This window comes from Coregonus lavaretus (assembly GCF_964263955.1).
Source record: "Coregonus lavaretus genome assembly, chromosome: 35".
NCBI classification, from domain to species: Eukaryota; Metazoa; Chordata; class Actinopteri; order Salmoniformes; family Salmonidae; genus Coregonus; species Coregonus lavaretus.
The window spans coordinates 9,635,733-9,650,817 of NC_140022.1; the positions used below are offsets into that span (position 1 = coordinate 9,635,733).

General features: G+C 42.6%; 1 protein-coding gene across 1 annotated transcript in view; it reads left to right on the top strand.

Annotated features, from left to right (window-relative positions):
• Positions 1-15,085, top strand: part of LOC311109876 (uncharacterized protein) — a 310,257-nt gene that overhangs the window by 113,964 nt on the left and 181,208 nt on the right. The window lies entirely within an intron of this gene.

Here is a 15,085-nt window from a genome sequence, read left to right on the forward strand (position 1 = left end):
CATTGGCGGCTAAAGAAATTAGCGCATGTAACTCAAAGATAGCCTATAGGCAGTGGCGATATTAGCATGTAGATCTTGTTGAAAAAATAGAAAGTGGGATTCATTCCAGCAAAGCCATAGCACAACACAACACTAAATAACACATTAATTGCACAATAATGGTGACAAACGGTGCCCACAAATTGTTCGGGCCTACATAAAGCTGTCCCAACAGCAGTCCCAACATCTTACCACTGCTACACCTGGCTATCTTGTTGTGTAATGTTTATGTCCAATGGCCGATGAGCACCGATACATTTTTATCTATAATTTCTCTTCATTATTTCTCTTCATATGACAAGGATTAAAAAGGATTTGCCAGTAAATGAAATGTAATTGTAAATCTTGGTGGGGCAAACATTTTTTAGATGCATGCCAGCAAAACCTCTACACAACACAACACTAAACAATACATTCATTGCACTATAACGGTGACAGTGCCCACAAACTGTTAGAGTTTACATAAAGCTGTCCCAACAGCAGAGTCCCAACAGCAGTCCTAACACTTTACCACTGCTACACCTGGCTATCAGCCTTATCTGGCAGCGAAACAGTTCATTCAGCCTCATTTACTGCCTTTAAAAAAAACATCGCTGAAATGGTTGACTTGCTTAAACAAATGTGGTTTCTAATGACAATTGAGATGTACAAACTATGGCATAAGGGGACGAAGAGCTGATAAGAGGCAATCCGTAATTTCGATTAAGACAATGAGCGAGCTAGGACGGACGTAGTCAATTTAACTATTTGTTCAGCACTTTTGAAATGTACAGCGACAGAATTCAGAACATGGGCCGTTCTTACAGTGTTCTCCCTGTACACCAAGTCAGAACCATAGGATAAATAAAGGGGCATATAAGCAGACAATGAAAGCTCTTACAATATAAAATGATTACATTTCTCTAAAACAGGTTATAGGCTACATGTGCACTACCAAGTCAGAAAAGTAGATGAAATTATGAGGGGAAAAGTGACCAAATTATTAGAGTGAGGCACATGGGCTACTAACAGCTTACTACACAATATACACTTAATATTACTATCTTAGGTACAGACAGTATACATTTCTCCCTGGCATATTACATAATTTCTGCAGCAGCATACAATACATTTTTGGACTCGCCTTGTTGTGCTTTGCTCACTTGAACAGGAAGGTGGCAAGGCGGTCCTCAAACTTTGTCATCAAAGTCTGGCATTCTCTGGATTTATGGTGCTTTCAAGACAACTGGGAACTTGTAAAAAAAAAAAAAAAAAAAAGGTTGAATCAGTGATCTTCAGGTCGGAGCTCTAGAAAGAGGCCTGAGTTGCCGACTTGCAATTCCGAGTTGGATGACCGTTCAAAACGTGTTTTCCCAGTCGGAGCTTGTTTTTTTCCAAGTTTCCAGTTGTCTTGAACTCACTGAAGTCAGATTTCCCAGTTCTGAGTTTCCAGTTGTTTTGAGATCGGCATAAATCATGCTGGATTGACAGCATGGCCAATGTTGAATGTTTATCCTTTTAAGCTTGAAAAAGAGACCCTTAAACCCAGACTTGGGACCACACACCCACTCCACTGAATTACAGGCTAGTGATTGCTTTGCAATGCTTGCAGTTAGCCACTGATTCCTTCCAAACCAATCATTGTTGAATTTGCGATTTCCAACTTGTTGAGCACCGATACGTTTTATTTATAATTAATTTTATTTCTCTTCATATGACAAGGATTGTAAAGGATTTGACTGTAGATTGTCGACTTGATTCATGATGATGACTGCTAGCTTGCTAGCTAAGATTTTGAAAGTATGATGTTAACATGATCAGTCCAATGAAAGCTACTGTAGACATAACGTGATTTGACGTCATTTTTCTGTGGCCAATGACCTAAAGCCTTCTTGGATGGGCACTTCTAATGTAAAAGTATGGCAGCACCCAAGGGGCTTGAATTTTCTAGCTCTACCCTTAGATTTTGCGCTGACGTAGTGTCCCCATGAGTGACAGAACACTGAGCCAATTACGGCGCAACTAGAGAACATTACCAACCCCTACGCTCCGTATTTTCTGCTGAATGCCCCACCACAGAAAGCACTGAGCTAGGCTGAAACACCTGCATTTTGGAGCGGCCTTACTCAAGAAAGCAAAAAAGAGATCATGTTTGTATGCGGCTTTATCAACTCAATGATTTTGTATTATTATTTGTTTTTACATTGTTTGAAAACATATGTGACACGTATTAATGCCAAAAAAAAACATTTATTTTTTATTTTTTAGCTAAAAGGGTGGGGCCCAAAACAGGCTCTGCCCCACCTGCCCTGAGTGACGGGTCGCCACTGGGCCTATCAGGTCTGAGGAGACCCACTAGCTCAGTGTCAGACAGTACAGACACTCCTGATAGAAGCAGTCCATGATTGTCAGCTGGTATCAGAGCCACAGCATGTAGGTACACTATCTACTCCAGTAAAATACAGTTCAGGTGCACCCTCCAGACCAGTAGACACCGGCTCAGATACAGCATGTACAGCCATAGAGAGTAGCTCAGATACTGTCTACTTCATAGAGAAGTATAGGTAAATCCTCTTGACCAGTAGACACTAGCTCAGATACAGCATGTACAGCCATAGAGAGTGGCTCAGATACTCTGTCTACTTCATAGAGAAGTATAGGTAAATCCTCTGGACCAGTAGACACTAGCTCAGATACAGCATGTACAGCCATAGAGAGTAGCTCAGATACTCTGTCTACTTCGTAGAGAAGTACAGGTACAGCCTCTGTACCAGGAGAAACCAGTTGAAAAGCACTTGTTGAATGTATAGTTTGTTTGATAAATATTTAGATTCTGTACAGGGGAGGTTTGTTTCTCTTCAGTAAACTCATATCTCCTTTTCTATCTTTTTCTGGTTATTATGTATCATATTGTTATCCTGTATATGATGTGCTGTCATGTTTAACCAAGGCTACTATAATTTTTAACTTTGATAAATGTGAATTATAATGAAATGTTGATCCAAAAATGTATTATGTTTTGAGGAAAATATTTCATTGTGTGAATGTTTTAGTGTGCATGCCTCATAGGCCTATAGGTGAATGGCTAGGCTGGTGAATTAAAATCACTCTTACACTCAGTGGACAGGAGGACAAGTAAATGAGCTATAGTTATTAATTTACCTTTGAATATTACAGTATTGACAACTTTTGTTACATTGTAGCACAGTGATCCTATCAATTCTAAATTCTATATGTAATTATGTACATTGTAGCCAATTATACACACAGCCAAAGACCAGATAAGGGCACGACTACAGCAAGGAATATTCCAGAAGTGGTTCGATTAGAAAATAAAGTTAATATAGCATAAAACATAATGCAATGTGTTGGGATACAGTGTGCTTGTATTGCAGCTATTAAACATTATTTACAAGTGAAATGGAACGTTATTTTATTTTCAACCGAGAGGTCATGACTCATGCAGAGGGAGGAACTAAAATCCACATTTTACTTTCAGTTTCACAGCCTCGACAGGCTAGGCTATGAACCACATAGTGTTTTACCATATCTCATTTGAACTTAGTTTATTTAGATAAATAAAAGTTACAAACTAGCAAATATGGCCAAACTAAGGCTCATCATGTCGTGTTTCTGGCTTTGTCTGGCGCGAACGGTGGTCTCCGAAGGTAAGTTGAACCGACTGACAGGGCCGAACGTAGCGTTTGGCATACCTACTATTTGTTAGGCTACTTGTTTCCTATTGGGGCCTAATTGTATATCATAGCCAGCAACATCGCATAATTTTTGATTATCATGAACAATAGGTATATGTAAAAATGTATTTTCTGAACACTATGTGCGCTGCAACTTCAAGTTAGAAGCGCAGCCGCGGAGTGGGATTCATATCATTAAAAAAAAACACGGCAATCTGAAATCATAAACGACATTATGGAGGAATGGACAATAGCGGCTAAACACACTCTTCCTATTGATTTTCAACATATTACGTCAGAATGATTTTAAACGACGTCTATGTGGGTTTCGTTGAAAAATAAGGACCGCACCCTACCTGTTCCGTTTAGCTAAACACAGAGCAAACTTCAAGAAGTTATCGGATATTGAGTCCTGGCCTAACCAAGGCTCAAACCTAAAGAAGGGTCTGCATGATCATGGCAGGGCCGGTGTTAGGGGCGGGCCTCAGGGGGGCTGGCCCGCTCTACCGTACCTCCTTGCCCATCCAAATAAAATATAAAAATATTGATAATTATTTGACCGAGACCGAAAGACCCATCAATCTCAGATAAAGAATCCGAGTGAGCGAAACAGTGCCCCTCTGTCTCAGTATGTGTAAACAATGTATCTGATTCTGTCTGGACCAAAAGAGTGTGGCATGTCATACTATTTCTGTCCAGACAGCATCAGATACATGGGCAACATATAGGATGATGGCTTCCCCTAAAGTATTTACTAGGGATCTCCCTTACTAGGGATCCCCCTACTCTTCCCGGGCTCCAAACATATTTAGGCACTTACATTACACATAAAACAGAAGATAAAACAGTTCATCATACAACATTATTACACCACTACATATCTACAATACAAAATGTATAATACCACCATACAACAATATTACAAGGTACGTGTGTGTAGAGTGTGTGTGCTAGTGTTTGTGTGTGTATGCGTGCATCTGTTTCAGTGTGTGTGCCTCTTCACGGTCCCCGCTCCATAAGGTGTATTTTTTAATCTGATTCTACTGCTTGCATCAGTTACCTGATGTGGAATATAGTTCCATGTAGCTATGGCTCTATGTAGTACTGTGCGCCTCCCATAGTCTGTTCTTGACTTGGTGATTGTGAAGGGACCTCTGGTACCATATTCAGCTTGTCAACTGTTACGTTCTCCCCTCGGGTGTAGTTCGTCTGAGGAGACGTACAGTGGGGGAAAAAAGTATTTAGTCAGCCACCAATTGTGCAAGTTCTCCTACTTAAAAAGATGAGAGAGGCCTGTAATTTTCATCATAGGTACACGTCAACTATGACAGACAAATTGAGAAAAAAAAATCCAGAAAATCACATTGTAGGATTTTTAATGAATTTATTTGCAAATTATGGTGGAAAATAAGTATTTGGTCACCTACAAACAAACAAGATTTCAGGCTCTCACAGACCTGTAACTTCTTTAAGAGGCTCCTCTGTCCTCCACTCGTTACCTGTATTAATGGCACCTGTTTGAACTTGTTATCCTCAAACAGTCACACTCCAAACTCCACTATGGCCAAGACCAAAGAGCTGTCAAAGGACACTAGAAACAAAATTGTAGACCTGCACCAGGCTGGGAAGACTGAATATGCAATAGGTAAGCAGCTTGGTTTGAAGAAATCAACTGTGGGAGCAATTATTAGGAAATGGAAGACATACAAGACCACTGATAATCTCCCTCGATCTGGGGCTCCACGCAAGCTCTCACCCCGTGGGGTCAAAATGATCACAAGACCCCAGAACCCCAGAAAATCCCAGAACCACACGGGGGGACCTAGTGAATGACCTGCAGAGAGCTGGGACCAAAGTAACAAAGCCTACCATCAGTAACACACTACGCCGCCAGGGACTCAAATCCTGCAGTGCCAGACGTGTCCCCCTGCTTAAGCCAGTACATGTCCAGGCCCGTCTGAAGTTTGCTAGAGTGCATTTGGATGATCCAGAAGAGGATTGGGAGAATGTCATATGGTCAGATGAAACCAAAAAATAACTTTTTCGGTAAAAACTCAACTCGTCGTGTTTGGAGGACAAAGAATGCTGAGTTGCATCCAAAGAACACCATACCTACTGTGAAGCATGGGGGTGGAAACATCATGCTTTGGGGCTGTTTTTCTGCAAAGGGACCAGGACGACTGATCCGTGTAAAGGAAAGAATGGGGGCATGTATCGTGAGATTGAGTGAAAACCTCCTTCCATCAGCAAGGGCATTGAAGATGAAACGTGGCTGGGTCTTTCAGCATGACAATGATCCCAAACACACCGCCCGGGCAATGAAGGAGTGGCTTCGTAAGAAGCATTTCAAGGTCCTGGAGTGGCCTAGCCAGTCTCCAGATCTCAACCCCATAGAAAATCTTTGGAGGGAGTTGAAAGTCCGTGTTGCCCAGCGACAGCCCCAAAACATCACTGCTCTAGAGGAGATCTGCATGGAGGAATGGGCCAAAATACCAGCAACAGTGTGTGAAAACCTTGTGAAGACTTACAGAAAACGTTTGACCCGTGTCATTGCCAACAAAGGGTATAACAAAATATTGAGAAACTTCTGTTATTGACCAAATACTTATTTTCCACCATAATTTGCAAATAAATTCATAAAAAATCCTACAATGTGATTTTCTGGATTTTCTTTCCTCATTTTGTCTGTCATAGTTGACGTGTACCTATGATGAAAATTACAGGCCTCTCATCTTTTTAAGTGGGAGAACTTGCACAATTGGTGGCTGTAAATGCCCGTGCCTGCGCACTGTCAAATTGCGTCAATTCAAAATCTGGTATAGGAACAAAAAGAGGTCAATACACGTCTTTTAAGATATACTAGTATTTTAATTAATGCAAACACTTGAATGGTAAATATGATGTTCGTATATACGGGCCCACTGTAAAACCACACAGGGCAGACAGAGAACTAACTTTTTCAACCCCAAGGTTCTTCTTTAATACTCTGACAGAGATAATTCCTGCTCCAGGCTGGGCCTGTCAGAGTAGAGGCTGGGTGTGGTTTAAACTTACCCAACCTATCGTTGGCGCACAGGCTGGTCCCATCCTCTTGGCGCATCCCTGTTGCCAGGTGTTAGTTGTTTCTGTTGCAGTACACATGTCCTTGAGTGGTTTAACAAAGAGGCAGTGTGTGTGAGTCACAAGTCTCTCAGCCTACCCCCTAACGGTTCCTCACATTAATCACAGCTTGTTATGTTAAACAATCTATATCAGTACAGCACAAACCTATTATGTTTAATCATTAATGTATTCTTTCTAAGCTAGGCATCACATCTAGTTGTAAGAGAATAGATTCCCACAGCACACAAGGTAAACTAGATGGATGGGGAAGAAATGTGGGGTGTAACTAACTAAAATAACCAGACACAACAACCAGAACTCAATGTTAGCCCTCTGGGGTTGTTTAGTAAAGTTTTAAACAAAAGAATATACAACACCTATAAAGAAACTGTAATAAAACAAAGACCAATCAAACAAACCAGGGAAGGTAAGAGAAGGGAATATTTGGGAACGGGGTCCAAGTAATGAAAATAAATAAAAGGTCCCTCCTCTACACACCTAATCCTTCCTAACACACTCTAAGCCTTAACCAGCTTTCCTACCTGTTACCATAAATACAGGGGTGACACCCGCCCGGCTAACCTAGTGTGTAAAACAACGGGTTATATATGTGTGAATGTACACCCATGGGCAGAACTACCCTTCCCTTCTCCAGGACCCAGGTAGGGTGGAATACAGCAGGAGGACAGGCTGAAACACAAACAAAGATATATCAAAACAACCAATAACCAACTCCTCAAACAAAAAGTGCCCCCTCTATCTCTCTCGAGGTCACACGTTCTACAGTTTATACTCTAGTCAATCAGTCACTCAACCACAGCTGCCAGCACACCGAACCGAAGCCACGCCCACCATCGTCAGCCGCAACTCAGCACATCTGTAATAACGAGAACACACACACAGAACAACCACTCTAAACCACACACACACACTACAAAAGAAAATTGGGAGAAAGAAAAACATGTCACACGTAACATCAACACCTCTTACAAAAACAAGTAGTGATGAAGTCAATCTCTGCTCCACTTTGAGCCATTGACATATATATATCATTAATGTTAGCTCTCCGTGTACATTTAAGGGCCAGCCATGCTGCCCTGTTCTGAGCCAATTGTAATTTTCCCTCTTTGTGGCACCTGACCACATGACTAAACAGATTGCTTTGCCACAATTATATAATTACTACTATCTAAATAAAAACATTCAAAATACTTTACCAGAGAGCATTACTTGGCCACAGAGGATCATTAGCTTCTTTAAAAAAAAATAGCTGTTGATTGTTTCAAATCACAAGTGTGCCTACTTGGGCGTGGCAATATGTCTAGCTGATTTGAGTTGTCAGTGAAAAGCATATAAACTATGTGTGAAGATAATGTGTCTTGAGTATACATTTTCATGTTACTACAAAAATAAGCTATGAAATAACACATGGAATCATGTAGTAACCAAAAAAGTGTTAAACAAATCTAAATATATTTTAGATTCTTCAAAGTAGCCATAGATCCTTCAAAGTAGCCACCCTTTGCCTTGATGACAGCTTTGCACACTCTTGGCATTCTCTCAGCCAGCTTCACCTGGAATGCTTTTCCAACAGTCTTGAAGGAGTTCCCACATACAGTGGGGGGAAAAAGTATTTAGTCAGCCACCAATTGTGCAAGTTCTCCCACTTAAAAAGATGAGAGAGGCCTGTAATTTTCATCATAGGTACACGTCAACTATGACAGATAAATTGAAAAAAAAAAATCCAGAAAATCCCATTGTAGGATTTTTAATGAATTTATTTGCAAATTATGGTGGAAAATAAGTATTTGGTCACCTACAAACAAGCAAGATTTCTGGCTCTCACAGACCTGTAACTTCTTCTTTAAGAGGCTCCTCTGTCCTCCACTCGTTACCTGTATTAATGGCACCTGTTTGAACTTGTTATCAGTATAAAAGACACCTGTCCATAACCTCAAACAGTCACACTCCAAACTCCACAATAGCCAAGACCAAAGAGCTGTCAAAGGACACCAAAAACAAAATTGTAGACCTGCACCAGGCTGGGAAGACTGAATCTGCAATAGGTAAGCAGCTTGGTTTGAAGAAATCAACTGTGGGAGCAATTATTAGGAAATGGAAGACATACAAGACCACTGATAATCTCCCTCGATCTGGGGCTCCACGCAAGATCTCACCCCGTGGGGTCAAAATGATCACAAGAACGGTGAGCAAAAATCCCAGAACCACACGGGGGGACCTAGTGAATGACCTGCAGAGAGCTGGGACCAAAGTAACAAAGCCTACCATCAGTAACACACTACGCCGCCAGGGACTTAAATCCTGCAGTGCGAGACGTGTCCCCCTGCTTAAGCCAGTACATGTCCAGGCCCGTCTGAAGTGCATTTGGATGATCCAGAAGAGGATTGGGAGAATGTCATATGGTCAGATGAAACCAAAATATAACTTTTTGGTAAAAACTCAACTCGTCATGTTTGGAGGACAAAGATTGCTGAGTTGCATCCAAAGAACACATTTTACATTACATTTACATTTTAGTCATTTAGCAGACGCTCTTATCCAGAGCGACTTACAGGAGCAATTAGGGTTAAGTGCCTTGCTCAAGGGCACATTTACGTCATTTAGCAGACGCTCTTATCCAGAGCGACTTACAAATTGGTGCATTCACCCTATAGCCAGTGGGAAAACCACTTTACACTATGAAGCACCTACTGTGAAGTTGGGGCTGTTTTTCTGCAAAGGGACCAGGACGACTGATCCGTGTAAAGGAAAGAATGAATGGGGCCATGTATCGTGAGATTTTGAGTGAAACCCTCCTTCCATCAGCAAGGGCATTGAAGATGAAACGTGTCTGGGTCTTTCAGCATGACAATGATCACAAACACACCGCCCGAGCAACGAAGGAGTGGCTTCGTAAGAAGCATTTCAAGGTCCTGGAGTGGCCTAGCCAGTCTCCAGATCTCAACCCCATAGAAAATCTTTGGAGGGAGTTGAAAGTCTGTGTTGCCCAGCGACAGCCCCAAAACATCACTGCTCTAGAGGAGATCTGCATGGAGGAATGGGCCAAAATACCAGCAACAATGTGTGAAAACCTTGTGATGACTTACAGAAAACGTTTGACCTGTGTCATTGCCAACAAAGGGTATATAACAAAGTATTGAGAAACTTTTGTTATTGACCAAATACTTATTTTCCACCATCATATGCCAATAAATTCATAAAAAATCCTACAATGTGATTTTCTGGATTTTTTTTCCTCATTTTGTCTGTCATAGTTGACGTGTACCTATGATTAAATTACAGGCCTCTCTCATCTTTTTAAGTGGGAGAACTTGCACAATTGGTGGCTGACTAAATACTTTTTTCCCCACTGTATGCTTAGCACTTGTTGGCTGCTTTTCCTTCACTCTGCCATCCAACTCATCCCAAACCATCTCAATTGGGTTGAGGTCGGGGGATTGGAGAGGCCAAGTCATCTGATGCAGCACTCCATCACTCTCCTTCTTGGTCAAATAGCCCTTACACAGCCTGGAGGTGTGTTGGGTCATTGTCCTGTCGAAAAACAAAATGATTGTCTCACGAAGCGCAAACCAGATGGGATGGCATATTGCTGCAGAATGCTGTGGTAGCCATGCTTGTTAAGTGTGCCTTGAATTCTAAATACATCACAGAGAGTGTCACCAGCAAGGCACCCCCACACCATCACACCATCACACCTCCTCCTCCATGCTTCACGGTGGGAACCACACATGCAGAGATCATCCGTTCACCTACTCTGCATCTCACAAAGACACAGCGGTTAGATTCCAGACCAAATTTGGATTCCAGACCAAAGGATAGATTTCCACCGGTCTAATGTCCATTGCTCGTGTTTCTTGGCCCAAGCAAGTCTCTTCTTCCTATTGGTGTCCTTTAGTAGTGGTTTCTTTGCAGCAATTCAACCATGAAGGCCTGATTCACGCGGTCTCCTCTGAACAGTTGCTGTTGAGATGTGTCTGTTACTTGAACTCTGTGAAGCAATTATTTGGGCTGCAATTTCTGAGGCTGGTAACTCTAATGAACTTATCCTTTGCAGCAGAGGTAACACTGAGTCTTCCTTTCCTGTGGCAGACCTCATCAAATCAAATCAAATTGTATTTGTCACATGCGCCGAATACAACAGGTGTAGACCTTACAATGAAATCTTACTTACAAGCCCTTAACCAACAATGCAGTTTTAAGAAAGAATACCCCAAAAAAATCACACAAAAATACAATCTAAAATAATACGAAATAAATGTAACAAATAATTAAAGAGCAGCAGTAAAAATAACAATAGCGAGGCTATATACAGGGGGTACCGGTACTGAGTCGATGTGCGGGGGCACCAGTTAGTCGAGGTAATTGGGGTAATATGTACATGTACAGTGGGGAGAACAAGTATTTGATACACTGCCAATTTTGCAGGTTTTCCTACTTACAAAGCATGTAGAGGTCTGTCATTTTTTTATCAAAGGTACACTTCAACTGTGAGAGACGGAAGTTAAAACAAAAATCCAGAAAATCACATTGTATGATTTTTAAGTAATTAATTTGCATTTTATTGCATGACATAAGTATTTGATACATCAGAAAAGCAGGACTTAATATTTGGTACAGAAACCTTTGTTTGCAATTACAGAGATCATACGTTTCCTGTAAGTCTTGACCAGGTTTGCACACACTGCAGCAGGGATTTTGGTCCACTCCTCCATACAGACCATCTCCAGATCCTTCAGGTTTCGGGGCTGTCGCTGGACAATACAGACTTTCAGCTCCCTCCAAAGATTTTCTATTGGGTTCAGGTCTGGAGACTGGCTAGGTCACTCCAGGACCTTGAGATGCTTCTTACGGAGCCACTCCTTAGTTGCCCTGGCTGTGTGTTTCGGGTCGTTGTCATGCTGGAAGACCCAGCCACGACCCATCTTCAATGCTCTTACTGAGGGAAGGAGGTTGTTGGCCAAGATCTCGCGATACATGGCCCCATCCATCCTCCCCTCAATACGGTGCAGTCGTCCTGTCCCCTTTGCAGAAAAGCATCCCCAAAGAATGATGTTTCCACCTCCATGCTTCACGGTTTGGATGGTGTTCTTGGGGTTGTATTCATCCTTCTTCTTCCTCCAAACATGGCGAGTGGAGTTTAGACCAAAAAGCTCTATTTTTGTCTCATCAGACCACATGACCTTCTCCCATTCCTCCTCTGGATCATCCAGATGGTCATTGGCAAACTTCAGACGGGCCTGGACAAGCGCTGGCTTGAGCAGGGGGAACTTGCGTGCGCTGCAGGATTTTAATCCATGACGGCGTAGTGTGTTACTAATGGTTTTCTTTGAGACTGTGGTCCCAGCTCTCTTCAGGTCATTGACCAGGTCCTGCCGTGTAGTTCTGGGCTGATCCCTCACCTACCTCATGATCATTGATGCCCCACGAGGTGAGATCTTGCATGGAGCCCCAGACCGAGGGTGATTGACCGTCATCTTGAACTTCTTACATTTTCTAATAATTGTGGCAACAGTTGTTGCCTTCTCACCAAGCTGCTTGCCTATTGTCCTGTAGCCCATCCCAGCCTTGTGCAGGTCTACAATTTTATCCCTGATGTCCTTACACAGCTCTCTGGTCTTGGCCATTGTAGAGAGGTTGGAGTCTGTTTGATTGAGTGTGTGGACAGGTGTCTTTTATACAGGTAACGAGTGCAGTTAATACAGGTAATGAGTGGAGAACAGGAGGGCTTCTTAAAGAAAAACTAACAGGTCTGTGAGAGCCGGAATTCTTACTGGTTGGTATGTGATCAAATACTTATGTCATGCAATAAAATGCAAATTAATTACTTAAAAATCATACAATGTGATTTTCTGGATTTTTGTTTTAGATTCCATCTCTCACAGTTGAAGTGTATCTATGATAAAAATTACAGACCTCTACATGCTTTGTAAGTAGGAAAACCTGCAAAATTGGCAGTGTATCAAATACTTGTTCTCCCCACTGTAGGTAGAGTTATTAAAGTGACTATGCATAAATAATAAACAGAGAGTAGCAGCAGCGTAAAAGAAGGGTGGGGGGGCAATGCAAATAGTCTGGGTAACCATTTGATTAGATGTTCAGGAGTCTTATGGCTTGGGAGTAGAAGCTGTTTAGAAGCCTCTTGGACCTAGACTTGGCGCTCCGGTACCGCTTGCCATGCGGTAGCAGAGAGAACAGTCTATGACTAGGGTGGCTGAAGTCTTTGACAATTTTTAGGGCCTTCCTCTGACACCGCCTGGTATAGAGATCCTGGATGGCAGGAAGCTTGGCCCCAGTGATGTACTGGGCCGTACGCACTACCCTCTGTAGTGCCTTGCGGTCGGAGGCCGAGCAGTCAGTTGCCATACCAGGCAGTGATGCAACCAGTCAGGATGCTCTCGATGGTCCTTTTGCGGATTTGAAGACCCAGGCCAAATATTTTCAATCTCCTTAGGGGGAATAGGTTTTGTCGTGCCCTCTTCACGACTGTCTTGGTGTGCTTGGACCATGTTAGTTTGTTGGTGAAGTGGACACCAAGGAACTTGAAGCTCTCAACCTGTTCCACTACAGCCCCGTCCATGAGAATGGGGGCGTGCTCGGTCCTCTTTTTGCTGTAGTCCACAATCATCTCCTTTGTCTTGATCACGTTGAGGGAGAGGTTGTTGTCATGGCACCACACGGCCAGGTCTCTGACCTCCTCCCTATAGGCTGTCTCGTCGTTGTATTACAAGTATTGGTCTCCACAAAGTTTGCTGCTTCAGTGTTCTTAGATCTTTATGTCAGTAGTTACTATGGTACACGGAAGTATAATTACAATTATTCCATAAGTGTCAAAGGCTTTAATTGACAATGACATTCAGTTTATGCAAAGAGTCAATATTTGCATTGTTGACCCTTCTTTTTCAAGACCTCTGCAATCTGCCCTGGCATGCTGTCAATTAACTTCTGGGCCACGTCTTGACTGATGGCAGCCCATTCTTGCATAATCAATGCTTGGAGTTTGTCAGACGTTGTGGGTTTTTGTTTGTCCACCCGCCTCTTGAGGATCGACCACAAGTTCTCAATGGGATTAAGGTCTGGGGAGTTTCCTGGCCATGGACCCAAAGTGTCAATGTTTTGTTCCCCGAGCCACTTAGTTATCACTTTTGCCTTATGGCAAGGTGCTCCATCATGCTGGAAAAGGCATTGGTCGTCACCAAACTGTTCTTGGATGGTTGGGAGAAGTTGCTCTCGGAGGATGTATTGGTACCATTCTTTATTCATGGCTGTGTTCTTAGGCAAAATTGTGAGTGAGCCCACTCCCTTGGCTGAGAAGCAACCAACATGAATGGTCTCAGGATGCTTTACTGTTGGCATGACACAGGACTGATGGTAGCACTCACCTTGTCTTCTCCGGACAAGGTGTTTTCCAGATGCCCCAAACAATCGAAAATTACTTTACCCCAGTCCTCAGCAGTCCAATCCCTGTACCTTTTGCAGAATATCAGTCTGTCCCTGATGTTTTTCCTGGAGAGAAGTGGTTTCTTTGCTGCCCTTCTTGACACAAGGCCATCCTCCAAAAGTCTTTGCCTCACTGTGTGTGCAGATGCACTCACACCTGCCTGCTGCCATTCCTGAGCAAGCTCTGCACTGGTGGTGCCCCGGTCCCGCAGCTGAATCAACTTTAGGAGACTGTCCTGGCACTTGCTGGACTTTCTTGGGCGCCCTGATGCCTTCTTCACAACAATTGAACCTCTCTCCTTGAAGTTCTTGATGATCCGATAAATGGTTGATTTAGGTTCAATCTTACTAGCAGCCATATCCTTGCCTGTGAAGCCCTTTTTGTGCAAAGCAATGATGACGGCACGTGTTTCCTTGCACGTAACCATGGTTAACAGAGGAAGTACAATGATTTCAAGCACCACCCTCCTTTTAAAGCTTCCAGTCTGTTATTCTAACTCAATCAGCATGACAGAGTGATCTCTAGCCTTGTCCTCGTCAACACTCTCACCTGTGTTAACGAGAGAATCACTGACATGATGGCAGCTGGTCCTTTTGTGGCAGGGCTGAAATGCAGTGGAAATGTTTTTTGGGGATTAAGTTCATTTTCATGGCAAAGAGGGACTTTGCAATTAATTGCAATTCATCTGATCACTCTTCATGACATTCTGGAGTATATGCAAATTGCCATCATCAAAACTGAGGCAGCAGACTTTGAGAAAATTAGTTTTTGTGTCAGTCTCAAAACCTTCGACCACGACTGTAGACAAAGA